Source organism: Macaca thibetana, chromosome 8 (genome assembly GCF_024542745.1).
Source record: "Macaca thibetana thibetana isolate TM-01 chromosome 8, ASM2454274v1, whole genome shotgun sequence".
Taxonomy (NCBI): domain Eukaryota; kingdom Metazoa; phylum Chordata; class Mammalia; order Primates; family Cercopithecidae; genus Macaca; species Macaca thibetana.
In genome coordinates, this window is record NC_065585.1 from 10,293,724 (window position 1) to 10,310,769 (window position 17,046).

The window sequence follows — 17,046 nt, forward strand, 5'->3', positions numbered from 1 at the left end:
CAAGGTAAGATGTTATCTGTATCCTTGCCTTCCCAGTATTTATTGCTCTGTCTTATGGTAACAACGGCCTAATTTTCTTTTGGGAAACCACCCCATTCTGCCCTCCACCAAGAGCAAGTGGAGCCTACCCACTCCAAGTAATAGTGACAAGCATGGGGCCAGCTGAGCATCCAACCCCCTACCCACAGAGGTTGTGTCAGAGCTGGGCCAGATATTTACCAGGACCATAAAAAAAGGTTGCGCTCTTTCAATTGGGGTTGCTAGGTGGGTAAAATACCAGCCTGTGCTGCTGACGGACATCTTTGCCATCACTGGGAGAGACTCTTCCTAAAAGAAAGCCAAAAACTCAGAGAGCAGAGGCAAGATCTAGAGCTAAGTTCCTCCTGGCATCTTTGAGCTCCTGGTTCCAGCATGCCTAGACCACTTCTACTCCAGGATTTATGAGGACCATGAATATTACATTGCTTTTTGGTAGGTGCCAATTTGACCTGGGTCTCTGACACTTGTGAAGAAAAGAATCCTAACCAATACAGGAAATTTCATCAATTCCTTGAAATATATGCAAATTTTGCGTAAGTATGCTTATTTTCCTGGAGAGAAGGAAAACCCATTCTGAATGGACTTCTGAACTAGAAAAATTAAAACTGCCTGTTCTAATCCAACGCCCTCATTTTACAGATGAAAAGGCCCAGACCCAAAGAGAGAGTCATTGCCCCAGGTCACGTAACAAGTGGGTGACGTGGACCGGAATCCAGTTCTACTGACTCTCATCCTCACCAGTGGATCCCAACATCGGACCACACAGAGGAATCACCGGGATGCTACTGACCATCACCCACCCGCTCAGGTTCTCCCCTAGATCAGGTAAGCCAGAACATCTGCAGAGCAGATTTGAGCAGTAGTCTTCTTAAAACCTCCCTGGAGGACTCGCATGTACAGTTAGGGTGAGAACCCTTTCTTAGGATATGAAAACAAAGATGAAGAAACGCAACCCAACTGATCCAATACTCATTAATTAAAATTAAACAAGTACCTTACCAACACAAAGTATCTTATACCACTCGAACACTGAGCTAGGTGTGGGGGTGCAAAATTGCAAAGGACACAATACCTGCCCTGGAAATAACTTCCTGTCTTGTGTAAAAGAAAGTAAGAACCATCCATCAAAGAAAGTGCTGCATTTCATCAGCCGCAGAATGGAATTCTTGGCAGCCCTGCCTTCAAATCTCAGCCACCTGCCTCTCTCTTCATCTCTCGAATTAAGTAAACAGGTCCTTTAGAAGATACAGTCAAGTATTTGTGTCTGTTTGAAACAGTCCCCTTTAGGGAATGTAAGGCATTTAAGTATATTTACAAAAATTCCTTTTGAGGAATGCAGTATATAGATAAGTTCATTCCTATATTTTTCTAAGGAGATGCTACTGTCACGAGGTCTTTTTACATCATCCTCCCTGAACTGTCTCACTCTATTTCCACTCCATTTTCCACCTACTGTAGGAACTGTCATGTGTTAAGACTTCAACCTAGTAAGTATTTACGAATCCCCTCCACGTCCCAAGCTCTTTGCTGAGTGCTTGGGGGATGGAAAGGATAAACAAGGATACCAAAACGAAAAAAACAAAGTTACTGTTTTCAAAGAGCTGACAGTCAAATGAGGGACAACAGGTTAGTACTGATTTCTAACAAAAGCAAGCTGTGATAAATGTTTAATTATGGTTGTAACTCCACTTATTAAGTGTCTGCCGTGTGCCAGGCACCTGACTAAGTACTGTACATACCTGATGACATTCCTTTCTTATGACCCCGCTGTTGGGTAGCTGTCATCTATCTGCATTCCACAGGTAAGAAAACAGACTTGGAGCCACCTACTCATCTACTCAGTCTCAGCTAGTTAGCAGCAGAGCCATGATTGGCTGTTGGGTCTGCTTAATTCCAAACAGGTCCTGAGCGCCCCCAGCTGAGTACAGACTACATCAGGATCCAGGAAAACCAGGTTCATGATGGAGCCTCATTGCACATTTCTCCATAATGGAATACAGACGTGAAGATAAGAAACAAGATTCCTGCCCTTAAGGAGCTCACGTCTAGGAGGGAGACTCAAACCACAATTTTTAGGGAGTGTTAATCACTTTTTAAATCAAAGAATTGGTATCATAGAAGGTAACTGGTACTGGGGAAAGCATAAGAACTCATATCTGGGGAAATTTTTGGAGTCAAGATTGGCAGAAATGGATGAAAGAAATAAGGGGAGGGATCTAGAAACTGGGAGGCGGTTGTAGCTAACAATGCTGACACCTCCCACCTGCAGCCTTCTCCAGAGGATGGCCCTTGGACAAACTGGAGTCATCTCACCTGGAGATCACTTTGGCGAAAGACAAAAGACACCCCACCCCTCAACCTATAATACATACATGACTGAGTCCTATCAAGGTAAAGTAACTTGTCCAAGGACATGCGATCAAGAGATGGTGCACCAGGAATTCAAACTCCCAAGCCGGGCCAGCACTCCTGGGACACGTTTGTTCCTCGGCCTGCCTTGTCCCTTTAAATCTGATAAAGCCGCACTTGAGAGGGAGTGACATCGTCTAAGCTCTGGTAGTATTTCTGGAGCCCATGGGAATACCTGAATCCTGCCCCACCAATTACCTTCCTGAGTAAGGAAGTCCCGAAAGATAGATCTACAAGAAACAGTGGTCATATACGACACAAACACACAAAAAACCTTTTCATTATTAGCTGAGCCAGCAACTGGCACCTGAATTCAATCTTCCCTGGTACAGATGAATTAAAACACACAGATTAGACCAGAGGCTAAGTGTAGCCTCTCCCACCCCAGCCCCTGGCCCCAGCCAAAAAAAAAAAATCCAATTTTGACTCTTCTCACTCTCTCCTCCATATTTAAGGAGCAAAAACGTGGGCTGGCACTATGTTAGAAGCAGCTTAATTAATACTGCTCCCCTAAGTGGAAACGATAAAATTTGTGAATGAAGCTGCCTGCCAGCCTTTTCTGTGTGGCACAGCTGTGCTGTCCAATACAGGAGCTATTAGCTACATGAAGTTATTTAGATTTAGGCTTAAATTAATTAGAATTAAATACAATTGAAAATTCAAGTCTTCAGTCACATTAGCTACATTTCAAGTACTCAAAAGCCGCACACAACTAGTGGCTTCCATAGCAGACAGTGCAGATGTAGGCAATTTCCATCACTGCAGCAAGAGGACACGAGAGAGAGAAAGAGAGTGGGGAGAAGAGTCTCAGACCCTCTGTCTCAGAGGGTCAGGCAAAGCTCAGTTTACCCAACCAGCTCTGGTTGCAAAAGGGAAGTGAGAAGAGGGACATGAGAACAAGTCTCTACCCTTCAACACACAGTGAACCCCCCAGTGGCAGTTGTGAGTGTAGCCTAATCTGTACTTCAGGCTCCAACCAATAAACGCACATTTCCCCTCAAGGAGGAACAGAGGTAGGGCAGGCAGCAAAGGATCCGGTACTGCTTTCAAGGTGTATGTGACACTCTTATTAACCAAAAAATCAAATTCGAGAAAAAAGAATGATCTGCAGCCTGGAATAAGTCCATTTGCCATCTGGAATAAATACAAAATTCCAGAGAAGACTGAATTGAAGACCCCGTTGAGGTCAGGTGCCCAGCTTTGGGTCAGTCACAATGGTGGGGTTTTAAGAACCTGGCATCCAAGCATGTGGCTGTGTGATTGAATCATGGCTACTACTTATGGACGTCCCTCTACAACAGGCAGACAAAAAGGCAGGGGCTGCTACGCTGAGGCTTTATCCCTCACTTCCCTTCTTATGTTTGTAAGTCAGCCCTGGCTGGTTTGTCCCTGGCCTTTGAGATTTTTGAGGACAAACATTCTGTTTCCTTCACTGTGCCCAGCGTGGTACCTGACTCATAGCCCTTCATGCTTCTCAATAAGTGTTTAACTGCATGTCAGGAGATGGCATTTACTGAGCCTCCCTTAGGCCAGGGATAATGCTATGTGCTCCTGATATGGTTTTGATGTGTCCCCACCTGAATCTCATCTTGAATTGTAGCTTCCATAATTCTCATGTGTTGTGTGAGGGACCCGGTGGATGATAATAGAATCATGGGTGTGGTTTACCCCACACTGTTTTTGTGGTAGTAAATACATCTCACAAAATCCGATGTTTTTAAAAGGGGTTTCCACTTTAGCTTGGCTGTCATTCTCTCTTGTCTGCCATCCTGTAAGATGTGCCTTTCACCTTCTGCCACGATTGTGAGGCCTCCCCAGCCACGAGGCACTGAGAGTCCATTAAACCGTTTTTTTTAATATAAATTACCCAGTCTGGGGTATGTGTTTATCAGCATTGTGAAAATGGACTAACACAGCTCCATACACATTGACTAATTTAATCATTACAGCAACCTTATGGGGTGCATTTTATTCACCCTCTTTTCCAGATGAAGAAAGTCTTATCAAGGTAAAATAACTTGCTCAAGGGCACATGACCAGTAAGTGATGAACCTGGAATTCAGACTCGCATCCATATGACTTCTCATGATGCTAAATATTTAAAAATGGATGAATGAATATTACCACAATTGATTGGATTAAATACCAAAAACTACTCACAAAATAATTGTTTAAAATTTTATTCAACTGGGCACAATGACTCACACCTGCAATCCCATAATTTTGGGAGTCTGAGGTGAGACGATTGCTTGAGCCTAGGAGTTCAACACCAGCCTGGTCAACAAGTGAGACCCCATCTCTACAAAAACAATTTTTTTTTGACTAGTCAGGCATGGTGGCACATACCTGTAGTCCCAGCTACTTGTGAGGCTGAGGTGGGAGGATCACTTGAGCCTGGGAAGTGGAGGCTGCAGTGAGCCATGACTGCACTACTACACTCCAACCTGGGTGACAGAGCAAGACCCTGTCTAAAAAAAACAATATACTATCAAAAAGTGGATAAATATGAGGCTACGTTCAGAATAACTTTTGAGTACTGCAATTGATGTCTGTTTCTGTGAAGACAGGGCCATAGTCATACAATATTTAAGGAGCAAAAGTGTGGGCTGGTACTACATTAAATACAGCTTAATTAATAATGATGTTCTAAATGGAAACAATACAAGTATGAATAAAGCTGCCTGCCGGCCTGTTCTATTTGGCACAGCCAGCCTATTCTTAGGCTCTTACCGGTTTTCATTACGTAGTTGACCTCGGAATGTCAATGACTTATGGTATAATTGACATATAATTGGCATCCAGGGTTCCCTTGCAGTTTATATTTCTTTGCTGGAATCAGTAACCTGAGAATAAAAGCTATCTCTAACTTCTTCAATTTCTTTGTTTCCTAACTCAAACCTTAGCTACTACAGTACTCTTTGACATATAGCCTATATTTTAGTCTGCTCACTAGTCCTAAGACAGGCCTTGCACAGTCCTTCTTCTATACCTTTCCTCCTGCTATGAGTCCTCACCTAGGACTCATTTAGCCCTATGCTTTCTTCAAGACTCAATTAAACCCACACAAAGATAAATGTCAATAGGTTCAAATATTCCTCTGCTACCACTGCCCTAGGGAATATTTAATCTTTAACATAGAAAGTGCCAAGTGCTGCAAAATGCGAGCTCTAGCTTCATTTTGGAATTTGTATCAGCTTTCACTGTGTAACAAATAAGAAAAAAATCTTGATGTCATATGACAAGACGTTTACACATCTACATGACAGCTGGAGTTCATCTGATCTAGCTGATTTAGATAAATAAGGCATGTTATTCTCATGGCAAAAAAACAAAGGCATAAGAGCAAGCCCAAAAATACTAGCATATTTGAATCTTCTGCTCATATAACCTCTGCGAACATCCTACTGGCCAAAACTAATCACCAGGCCAAGGCCAAAGTTAGGGAGTACAGAAAGTACTTTCTTGCCACAGGGTAGGGGGAAAATAATGAATATTTACTGAACAATAATCTAATCTTTACAGACACTACCATATATTTTAAATGTCCCTTCTTTTGCCACAGCAGGCTAGAGAATGCAACCTAAATGAGAGGAGAAAATCACCCAAAGCACTTAGATCTCAGAGAAATAGAGCAGAGCTGCTGCACACACAGCCTCTCACTGGGTAATGAGTAAAGTAGATGAAGCACTTGGAGAGCAAGTTGAAAGGCAGCAAAGGCTTCTCAGCAATAATGTGTTATTGTCAGGGACTTAGAGGGAATGCCAAGCTGGTGGTGCCATACACAGATGATAGGAGCATAAATTGATGAAAATATTTTATAGCGGAAGTTGACAATATGTATCACAATTTGTAAATGCGCTTGTCCTTTGATCCAGCAATCCCACTGCTAAGAATATGCTTTATGGATAAAATCAAGTAAGTATACACAGATTATACTCATTTGTTTGCTGTAGCAAAATAATTTGAAAATAAAAATAAGTAAAAGCAGAAAAGAAAAATCAAGTATCCATCTCTAAAGCTCTGGTTAAATGAATGATGGTATATCCATGCAACATATTATAAAGTCATTAAAAATAAGTCTATACATACTAATTTGTTCATTCAAAAAAATATTTACTGTCTGCTCACAATGTACCAAGTCCTGTTTTTGGCACTGACAATGTAACAGAAAATGAGATATTCAGGATCTTTCTTCTCCAGGAAAGAGAGTAGTGAGAGATGATTAACAAGTCAATACATAAATGTCATCATCTCAGGAAGTGATAGAGCAAAAATATAACAGGATGATATGCAAAAGGGAGCCTAGCAGAGAGATCACCTTGAATGGGGGTCTGTGGAAGACTTCTATGAGGAAGAGATGTTTGTACTGACTCCTGCATATCAAGAAAGTAAGGCCAATTCCTCCTCGAAGTGCATGAAGACATAGGGGAAGAACATTCTAGAAAGAGGAAACAGCAAAGTCCCTGAGGTGAAAATGAGCTTGTTTTATTCAAGGGAAGGACAAAAAGTTAGTGTGGTTGGAGCAGAGTGAGTGGGAAAAACAGTGGTACAAGATGAGGTAGGAGAAGAACTACGAGATCCATGTCTCTGTTCCACCGCCTACATTTTTGTCTTCGGTTTCTTCATCTGTAAAATGGAGTTACTAATCATTGACGGCTTTTATCTCTGGGATCTCCATTAGAAGGTCTGTGCAATAGGCAGGGCAGGCATTATCATTCCCACTTTACAGATGAGGAAACCGAGATTCCAGTTTTGTAACTTTGCCCTCAGTCACATCTTTTGTAGTCAGCAGAATCAAGACTCAAATCCAGATTCCTGATGGCTATCACAGCACTCCTTTTGCTGCAGCACAATCTCTCCCACCTTGTTTGTGTATTTCGACACACAAAAGCCTTAAATTTGGCTGTGAATCTTTACCATCTCCAATTCTTTTTTTCTTTTTTTCTTTGAGACGGTATCTCACTCTGTTGCCCAGGCCAGAGTGCAATGGCCCAATCACAGCTCCCTGCAGCCTCGACCTCCTGGGCTCAAGCGATCCTCCCACCTCAGCCCCAAGTAGCTGGGACTACAGGCACATGCCACCATGTCTGGCTAATTGTATGTGTGTGTGTGTGTGTCTGTGTTTGTAGAGATGAGGTTTCACTATGTTACCCAGGCTGGTCTCTAACTCCTGAACTCAAGTGATCCATCTGCCTCAGCCTCCCAAAGGGGTGGGGTTACAGGCATGAGCCACCATGCCTGGCCTCCAATTCTTAGTAAGAAGGATTTAACCCCAGTGTTGTGGATAAACTGAGTTTTTCCATCTGCAGCTTAGAGTCACTCATGGGTTTTATTTCCAATATAATTTGTTGCTTACATATTTCTCTCTCCCACCAAAATACGAAAAGGTGACATGCTGGAACTGTCCATGCTGTAGGATGCATATGGACAGAGAAGACACAGGGTTGAATGTGCACAGAAGAACACCAACAGTGCCTGCACTATGCATCAAGATCAAACAGCTTCTAAATTGTGGGACTAGGATTTGAACTGCTATCCATCCAAGTCAAAAGCGTGGCTTTTTTCAATCCTTGGGATAAAGGACCATGTGAAGTACCTGATGCATGGAACTAGCTTGATTAACTTTAGCTGCAGTTGTGGTATTGCACACTGTGTTCACAGAAGGGTCTCTCCCTGGTCAGCAGTCATCCAGTATGATGGCAACGAATCCAACTAAAGGATCCACGGGATTAAAAAAGGTCAGATTGTGTGGATTTCAGATGATTCTCATGCCATCAATCCTTCCGCCATAATTTGCACAAAAGCCTGGTAGTCTCGCTCCATTTCTCAGAGCAGAATCTGCTGGGGACCGAGAGATTAATCAGACTTCATTAATTCTACAAAATAAGCCATGATATGTTTACCCGTGCACTTAGAGGCATTATCATAAATCACCAAAATTAAATCTCACCTGTCTAAGTAGAGGAGCAGCCTGCATTCAGGCCCTGTGAACAGAAGGTCACAGCATCAATAGCTTCTTGATGGCTTCATTTCTTTCTAGGGCCTTCCCGTGACCAGCAGGACCAGCTGCACTGTGCTCCAGTTTGGTCATTAGCAGAATCATGAACATTATTAGCCCAGTGGTTTTGAAAAGACTCTAGTGTGTGTGTTTATTTTTGCATACAGACTAAGCTACATTCAGAGGAGATTAGAATTTTGAGAGGCAATGATTTGTTTTTTCATGCCATAGCTTCTTAAGTTAAAGTCTGCATATGCCTTAGAGATCTCTAGAACAAACCTGAGGCCCAGAAGGGGCTAGTAATTTGTCCAAGGTCACACAAGTCATTCATGGCAGGTCTGGGACTAGAACTAGGGACTTCTGATTCTCAGTCTGGGGCTCTTTCCATTCCAATGCATCACATAGGGACTTGAGGTAGATAAGAACATATTGAGAAATATTTACTCCCTCCTGGAGGACTGTACTGCCTAGCTTTTGTCTTGGCCATGTGACTTCCTTCAGTCAAGGGAATGGAAGCAGACCGCACTACAAGCAGCAGTGAGATGTGCTTCTCTGCATTTGGCATGAGAAGGCTCTACCCTGGTAGGCCCACAAGTCTGAGAAGGATGGAGAACCATGGAGCAGACCCAGACCCAGCTGTGGCTTGGAGGAGTCCAGTCCAGCCCAGCCTAGAGCAGCTGGTCTCCAGTTGACTTATAGACATGGTAGTAAAATAAGTGTCTAGGTCTCAGAGTTTTGTGGTTGCATAGCATGCAACAGTAGTTGGTTGACTCAAGGCTCATCCTGCACACAAATGTATGATTCCTGTGATGTAGAATGACACATTAGAAGCCTGGACTTTGGCAGGGTTGAGTTTAGATCTTGTTTGGGGCATTTAGTTACTGAGAGATCTCAAGAAAGTCACTGAAGCTCTCTGAGACTCAATTTCCTGAACACAGAAATGAAAGAAATAATACTTACCTGTGGAGGGGTGATCAGAATTTGAAATTCAGAGTTTTATTGGAACTTCCTAGCCCATTGCAGGTTTTAGATTGCAAACCTCTGGCTGGAGAGTTGGGAAAGGTTTGTTGTAACATTAAAAACTAGTAATGTCAGAAACACATTCTCTTCTGCCTTGGTCATAAAACTTTGATTTTTAGCTGGGCATATGACACCCCAAATAAAAACTATACTTTCCAGATTTATTTGCAGCTAGTGTGATTTGTGAGGAAGTTTTGGCTAAGAAGAGGTAAGCAGAGTGTCACATACAACTTCTGAGATATGTCCTTACAAAGAGAGAAGACATCCTTTCCCCCTTCCTCTTTCTTACTGGTTTGAATGTGGACATGATGGCTGTAGCTCAAGCAAACACTCTGAAACGTGAGTAGGAAACCAAATGCCATTTAAGGCAGGAAGGAGAGGGAAAAAACCTAGGTTTTGAAACCTTGGTACTAGGCTGGACTACCTGCCTACGGACGTCAACGTAAGAGGAAAGAAACTTATTATACTAACTTGACTGAGCCCCTATTATTTGTGGCAGCCCTATTCCGCGTCACTTGGGAGCTTATTGGAAATGCCAAGTCCCCACTCCAGACCCACCGAATCAGAATCTCAGGTGAGGAGCCCACAAATCTGCTTTAACAAGCTCTCCAGGTGATTCTTATGGCCACTGAAGTTTAAGGAGCATTGATTTAGAGTTTTCCAGCACATACACCTACCTGATAACTGATAGAGCCATCCTAAATTGCAGGTTTTGTCAAGAACTTGGTGAAGGTTTAAAAGGCAGATGAAATAAAGCCAGGAAGGATGGCAAAGCCAATAACTGACAGTGTCAAGATGGAAAATGATTCTGACAGGGTGGAACACTGGACCAAAGCCAAGCAGATGAAATTGAATGGGGATATACATATAAAGCAAATAAAGAGGTTCTTTTTTATTGAAAGAAATATAAAATGTTCCATTCTTTGACTTCTTAAATTAAAAAGGGAAAATGTAAACTTACATATTTTAAAATACAACAAATAAAGTTATCAATCAATCCCAATTATGGCTAAAGGAATGAGAGGAGAGAAGATCAGGAGAGGAAAAGTGAGAAAAACCCAAAGTAATAAAGAGACACAGAGTCAATGATAGAAAGGAAGAGGACTGGGAATCCACTTTTGAATCAATCTGTGGATCCTGAGATGATCTTCACACCTAGGGGGAACCATAATTACAAGTCAGATTTTATTGAGACTTACCACGGGTCAGGCACTACATCGTGTGTGTTACGCACGTTTCTCCTGTGAGGAACACTACTATTATCATTGTTTCTCAGATGCAGAAACTGAAGCCGCCAGAGGTTGAGTATGTTCCCCAAGGCCACACAGCTGGCACAAGTGGAAGCAGGATATGAACCCAGGTGGCTAGATTTCAGGGCTGTGACCCGCAGCTGCCCTGGTATTTTCTATAGTCTGGTGGTGCTCCATGAAGCATGCTTCACGCTTAATATTGATCAGTTTCACAGAAACTGGTTTTCATAAGAATAAGGAAATCCATTGCCTCACATAACCTTAAGTCCAGAGGTAGGAGGGATCCAGGTGCAGTATAATTATCAGCTCAAAGATGTTATCATAGACACGAGTTCTTTCCATTCCTGTGCTTTGCTGTCCTCAGCACCTGGCTTCATCCTAAGGGTGGGTCCCCTCATAGTGCTAAGACAGGAGCTAAAAAATTCGTGGTCTTAAAGCTTTGTGCTCCATGTTCATGTCAGCATGGGTGAGAAATCTTTACCTGAAGCATGTAAAATACTGAAGTATATATCCTTTAATTTAGTCTTGTTGTATAGATTTAGGCAAATGACCATGCTTAAACAATAGGAGACATTAAGAAGAATGCTACCAGCTGATTGGGTTAGATTACTCAGGACTTAATGCTGCAGTCAGGGATGGGGTCACCAACTGGGGTTCTCTGGTACCCAGAACAGATGGGCTCTATCACTAGTTATAGTGATTCTCTCTCTTTTTTTTCTCCAAAACAAATCAAGTTTCCTCACTTGTTTGAATCCTACAAAATTATCAAACAGTGAGAAAAACCATAAAATATTCATTAGAAAGCACTTTGGATATAAAACAATAAACCCCTCTTTACAAGTCTTCAACAGCCTTACTACACCTTCAGAAGCATCATAAGGAAAGATACTTTGGGGCAGTAAACCTTGTGCTTCACTTTAACAAATAAAATTCTAACCTGTAAAAGGGGCCAGCCTGTAGTGGTGGCAGATGCTGGAGGAGGGAGGCAGCCAGCATTTACTGAAAGTCTATGTGCCAGGAATAATGCTACATTCTTGATTATCTTAATTATTACAAGGAGGATTTTTTGGGTGTCGCTTCACCAGCTGGTGACCTCCGCAGCCAGCAATGCCCCTGCCCGGGGCCATGCTTGGCTCTGGGCTTGCTGCAGGAGGTACTCCACCACTTGGTCCAGCAGCTGTGTTTGGCTTGCACTCCAGCCTATGGGTGGGCCGGGCATGTCTTGGTCTGCTCCCACTTTAGGTGCCAGCATGTGGAAGAGGGGAACATGGTGGCAACTGAAAAACTCTGGGATGCCAGCGACCCCAAAGCCCCTAAGAGGGTATTACAGCATGTTAACAGTTCTTTCAGTCCTGCCCCAACAAACTGGTGCATGTGGCACCCAGCAGCTCCCTCTCCCATTGCTTGGTGAGCAGGAGGGGAGTGCTACAGGGTTACAGCTCTGTTCACACTCACTGTTTGGCGGGTTCTGAGTTCTTGTCCCACATCCAGGAAGTTGAAGGTTATGCTAACACCTGGTGGGTGAGCAAGGTGAAGAGTTCTATTGAGTGATGAAACAGCTCTCAGTGGAGAGGGGGACCTGAGTTGGCCTCCCCCTACCCAAAGTTGGGGAGTCTCCCCCACCTGAAGGCGGGTGGTCCTCCAACTATGGTTGAGTCTGGAACTTTTATGGGCTCAGAATGGGGGAGTGCATGCTGATTGGTTTGTGAGTGTGCAAAAAAAATGGCTAAAAAAGGCACAGCTCAAGGGAAGGGTAGGTGTATGTAAAATAGGTGAAGGGTGGGGATCGATCAGAGGAAAGCACACCAAATAGGAAGAGAGGTTCTCAATCCAGTTCGTGGATTTATCTGAGACTTGTAGCTTGGCTTTCAGGCTTTAAACTCTCTTTGGTTTGAAGGTCCGGTTTCACCAGGGACCTGTCCCTATTTTCCTAGGCATTTGACTGCCTTCTGCCACTATCACTATTATCCCCATTTTATAAGATGAGGGAACAAAGCCTCAGAATTGCTTGCAGTTTTCTCAGTGTAATTCAGATGGTTAAATGGCAGAGCTGGACTTCAAACTCAAGTCTATCTATCTCTACGACCCAAGTTCTATCCACCACATCATATTGGTTCCATCCCGGATCCTTTCTATTTGCTGAAATTATAAGTATTGAACTTTTAAACTGTGAAATCTTGGCTACTTCTTACTTGCTGTCTGACCTATGTTAGTTACAATAACTACTCTCAGATTATAATAGATTTTATTTTTTAAATTCTATTTATTGAACCCTTACTATGCACCAAGAAATGCTTTATGTATATAATCTCAATTTATCCTGCCAATAACCTCGTGATGCAGTTTATTACAGAGAATGTTTTTAGTTACAGGTGATTAAATCAGAAATCAAACTAGTTAAAGTCAGAACCAAGAGAGGAAAGGGGAATTTATTTCTCAGAAAACTGGGAAAATGGGAAAACCAGGGATGCACTAACTTCAAGCATGGCTGGATTTGGACTTCCAGTGGAATAATCAGGGACGTCTCCCTCTGATCTCTCTGCTCTACTTGTCTTAATTTGGCTCCATTTACATTGGGTCTGGGGACCCCTAGACATCTATCAGGACTGTGTCCTTCTTGGTGTTCCTTGACTTCGTTCTCCGTATAAGGTCTCACTATGTAGCAGACAAGATGGCTGCCAGAAATCCCAGCATCTCCTCTGCATAGCTGAGCATCCCCAGAACAAAAGCCTAAGCCAGTTTTCAGTATTCTTTGAAGTTTGAAAATGCTGAAATCCTAGGGTGTCGTCGTCGTTGTTGTAATATAGTCTACTGATTTTAAAAATAATTTATGTCCTTACATCAACTACTCAATTTACATTAAAATGTACAGATTACAAATTTGGACAGGTCAGTGTGTCATCATAGGCAACCACATTGTACAATATCAAGCTTCCATGGCTTACTCTAGTTCAAAGACTCTCCAAAGAAGGACAATATGGCTGTGACAGCATTGAAATTGAGATGTGTCTCTTTACATCAGCATTTTCAAATATCCATGATGAAAAACCTCTGAGAAATGTTTTCTAAAAACAAAACCTAGAGCTTGAAATTTTTAAAAAAATTGATACCTGCCCCTTCTATTTAAAAAAAAAAAAAAAAAAAGTTGTTCAGAAAAAGACCCCCAAAGTTTTCTTTTCTTTTTTTTTTTTTTTGAGACGGAGTCTTGCTGTGCCCCAGGCTGGAGTGCAGTGGCGCGCGATCTCGGCTCACTGCAAGCTCCGCCCCACCGGTTTCACGCCATTCTCCTGCCTCAGCCTCCCAAGTAGCTGGGACTACAGGCGCCCGCCACCGCACCCGGCTAATTTTCTTGTATTTTTAGTAGAGACGGGGTTTCACCGGGTTAGCCAGGATGGTCTGGATCTCCTGACCTCGTGATCCGCCCATCTCGGCCTCCCAAAGTGCTGGGATTACAGGCTTGAGCCACCGCGCCCGGCCCAAAGTTTTCAAACAGGAAACGAAACTGTTTTAAAATTGAAAATGTCAGAGTTAACTATCTGTAGTCAGCTTATGCCTCTCATTGCCCCAGTCCCTCAATGCTTACCGCAAGGAGTAGCTGTCTTAGGTATGTGAATTTTTTTCCCAATAAGTATACTCATGATTCACAGTTGTCTGAAACCCACCCTGGTTTGTAGAATTCACCTGAAATATTTTTTAACCGGAATATCTGCCACCCCATTTTTCTAGTTTTTTTTTTCTTCATATTCCCAAATCTCTAAAGATTCTAGAGAACATTTGCTGAATAGGTTGCATTTACCAGGTGCTGTCCCAGGTCCTGGGAATACAGACGCCTTCATCTGTTTTGTGTTGCTACCCAAGCAATTCAATTCTGTCGAATACCTAAGACTGGGTAATTTATAAGGAATAAAAAGAGGTTTATGGAGCTTACAGTTATGCAGCCTGGGAAGTACAAGATCCAGCAGCCCATCTGGTGAGGACCTGGTGCTGCTTTGACTCCCAGTGGAAAGCAGAAGGAAGGGTGAGCAGGAGTGTACAAAGACACCAAACATGAGAGGCAGCCTCACTTTATAACAACCGGCTTTCACGAGAACTAATTCATTCCCGAGAGACCTAATCCAGTCTCTCCAGAGAAGGATGCTAATCATCTTAATAACCTAATTAAAGTTTGGATAAAGGCCCCACCTCCCAACACCCATTACATTGGCAGTTAAATTCCAACATGTGTTTTGCATGGAAACTCAAGCAAAGGAAAAAAAATAAATAAATAACACATCCAACCTATAGCAACAGATGAGGACAAAATACAGTCATGTCCTGCAGTGGAGGGGAAGACAGGCAGCCTAGTGAGTAGCTCTAACTACCTGTATCATAGAACCTGCAGGATACTGTGGGAGCAAAGAGGAGGGCAGTTCCCAGATCGCTCCCCCAACGCTAGGGCTCATTCTAGTTTTCATCAGTGGTAAATGCACCATCCTGGAGCTGCTAGCACTCACAGGACACCACCTCAAGCTGGAGATGTTGTACCTCTGTGTGACAGGATATTAGGTATCAAGTGGATCTTGTTGTTTCCTCTTTGGGCCCACAGCGGAGAACCCAGGTCCTTAGTACCCCATACTCTGAGTTCAGAGAACAGGCAGAGAAAGGCCTGGTTGCTTCCCTTCCTGCCTTTGCCCCCTGCCCTCCCACTCTCACAAGCCTGGCTGAAAAGAGTCATTTCAGCAAAACCAGCACTCCCACCCTCAAAGACAAAATAAGAGGAGTGTAGGGAGGGAGTAAATCGTTACTCCTAGTCGGAGCTGTGTGAATGGGAGGCGGGCACTACCCAGTGGATTTCTTCTCCAAAATCAAGGAAAGAATTTGCAAGGTTTGGGGATGCTTTGTCATCCCTCCTGCACTCCTCCACACACTTTCTTCACTGACCTGGAGACTGGTCATCAGTGGTCATCTTTGGGGGATTGGAGAATGAGGTAAGGAGATGGCGCAGCGAGATGGTGAGGAGGACGATGACCAGGTCAGGACTGCCGCCAAGTTGCAATTCTCAAGACCTACAGGAAGGGGATCCCCAGGGAATTTTTGAGCCCTGGAGTTGAAGAGCTTGGGAAAGCAAGTATTTTTGGAGCAATGGCATCCCTAGGAACCCATACAGCAGAAGGGGAAGGAGGTCCATACAAGGCCCACAGAGGAATACACATGGTGCCTCCTGCTGGGGGGCCCCAGCCAGAGTCTGCTCCTGGTGAGGGAGGCACCCCAGAGTCTGCTCCTGGTGAGGGTGGCACCCCAGCCCTCATGAAGCTCAGTGGACAGGAACAGCAGTCATGGGCACCCAAGGGGAGGACAGCAACTATACCATGGACATCCACGTGAGGGAGCATCTGTCTTGCTTTCTTTCCTCCTCTGGGGGAGTAGAGACAAGTACAGACTGGGCCCCCTCTGCCACTTGAACTTCCCATGCCACAAGTTCCACCTGTCCTGACAGGAATGGAGAGGGTCAAAATATTAAAATTGACTGAGGAACTAAAGGCAACTGTTCCCTTGACCAAAAACCACAGGAAATTTATGGAATTGAAACCAAGGTTGCTATGGAGAACAAGAGTAGTAGCAATTATTGGAAAAACAAAACCATTTTATGTTTATACCCCCAATTAGTTAATACTCCTCACTAAACCAGGGAAAGTGTTTTATTGCCTTTGCTAAATTTAAAATCGACTCTTAGAAGAGTTACTGATGAAAAGAACTTAGAACCGTACCTGGAACATAAGACCTCAAAAAACTATGAGTTAATATAGGAAGTAGTAGCAGTAGTGATAGTAGTACGGTATTTTCATCATATAACCAGTGTCTTAGTCAGTTCAGACTACCATAATAAAATACCATTAACTGGGCACCTAGTGAACAGTAATTTGTCACTAGTTTGGAGACTGGGAAGTCTGAGATCAAGGTGCCAGCAGATTCCATGTCTGGTGAGGACCTGTTTCCTGATTCTTACGTGGCTTCTTCTCACCATGTCCTCACATGGTGAAACAGACAAGCTAGCTCTCTTTGGGGCTTCTCTTATGAGGGATTTGTGCCAGTCACCTTCTAACAGCCTAACCTCCAAACACCATCAAGTCAGCGATGAGGTTTCAACATACAAATTTTGAAGAACACAAACATTCAGCCCATAGCAACTGGATAGAATTTTCAAAACATATATAAAGGATTTCCATAGCCTCTCTTTCATTTGATCTACAAAAGAACCCAGCAGAATAGGTAAAGAGGGTGTTATTATCCCCCCTTGAAGATGAGGGAACTGAGGCTTCTTGAGAGTATGTGAGTTTTTTCCAAAAAATC

At 43.3% G+C, this 17,046-nt stretch overlaps 1 long non-coding RNA gene across 1 annotated transcript in view; it reads right to left on the reverse strand.

Annotated features, from left to right (window-relative positions):
- LOC126961342 (uncharacterized) overlaps positions 1–10,103 on the reverse strand; it is a 32,274-nt gene extending 22,171 nt beyond the window's left edge. The window contains exon 1 of the long non-coding RNA XR_007728274.1: positions 8,399–10,103. This is a non-coding gene — a long non-coding RNA (uncharacterized LOC126961342). The remainder of the gene's footprint in view (positions 1–8,398) is intronic.
- Positions 10,104–17,046: the final 6,943 nt, after the last annotated feature.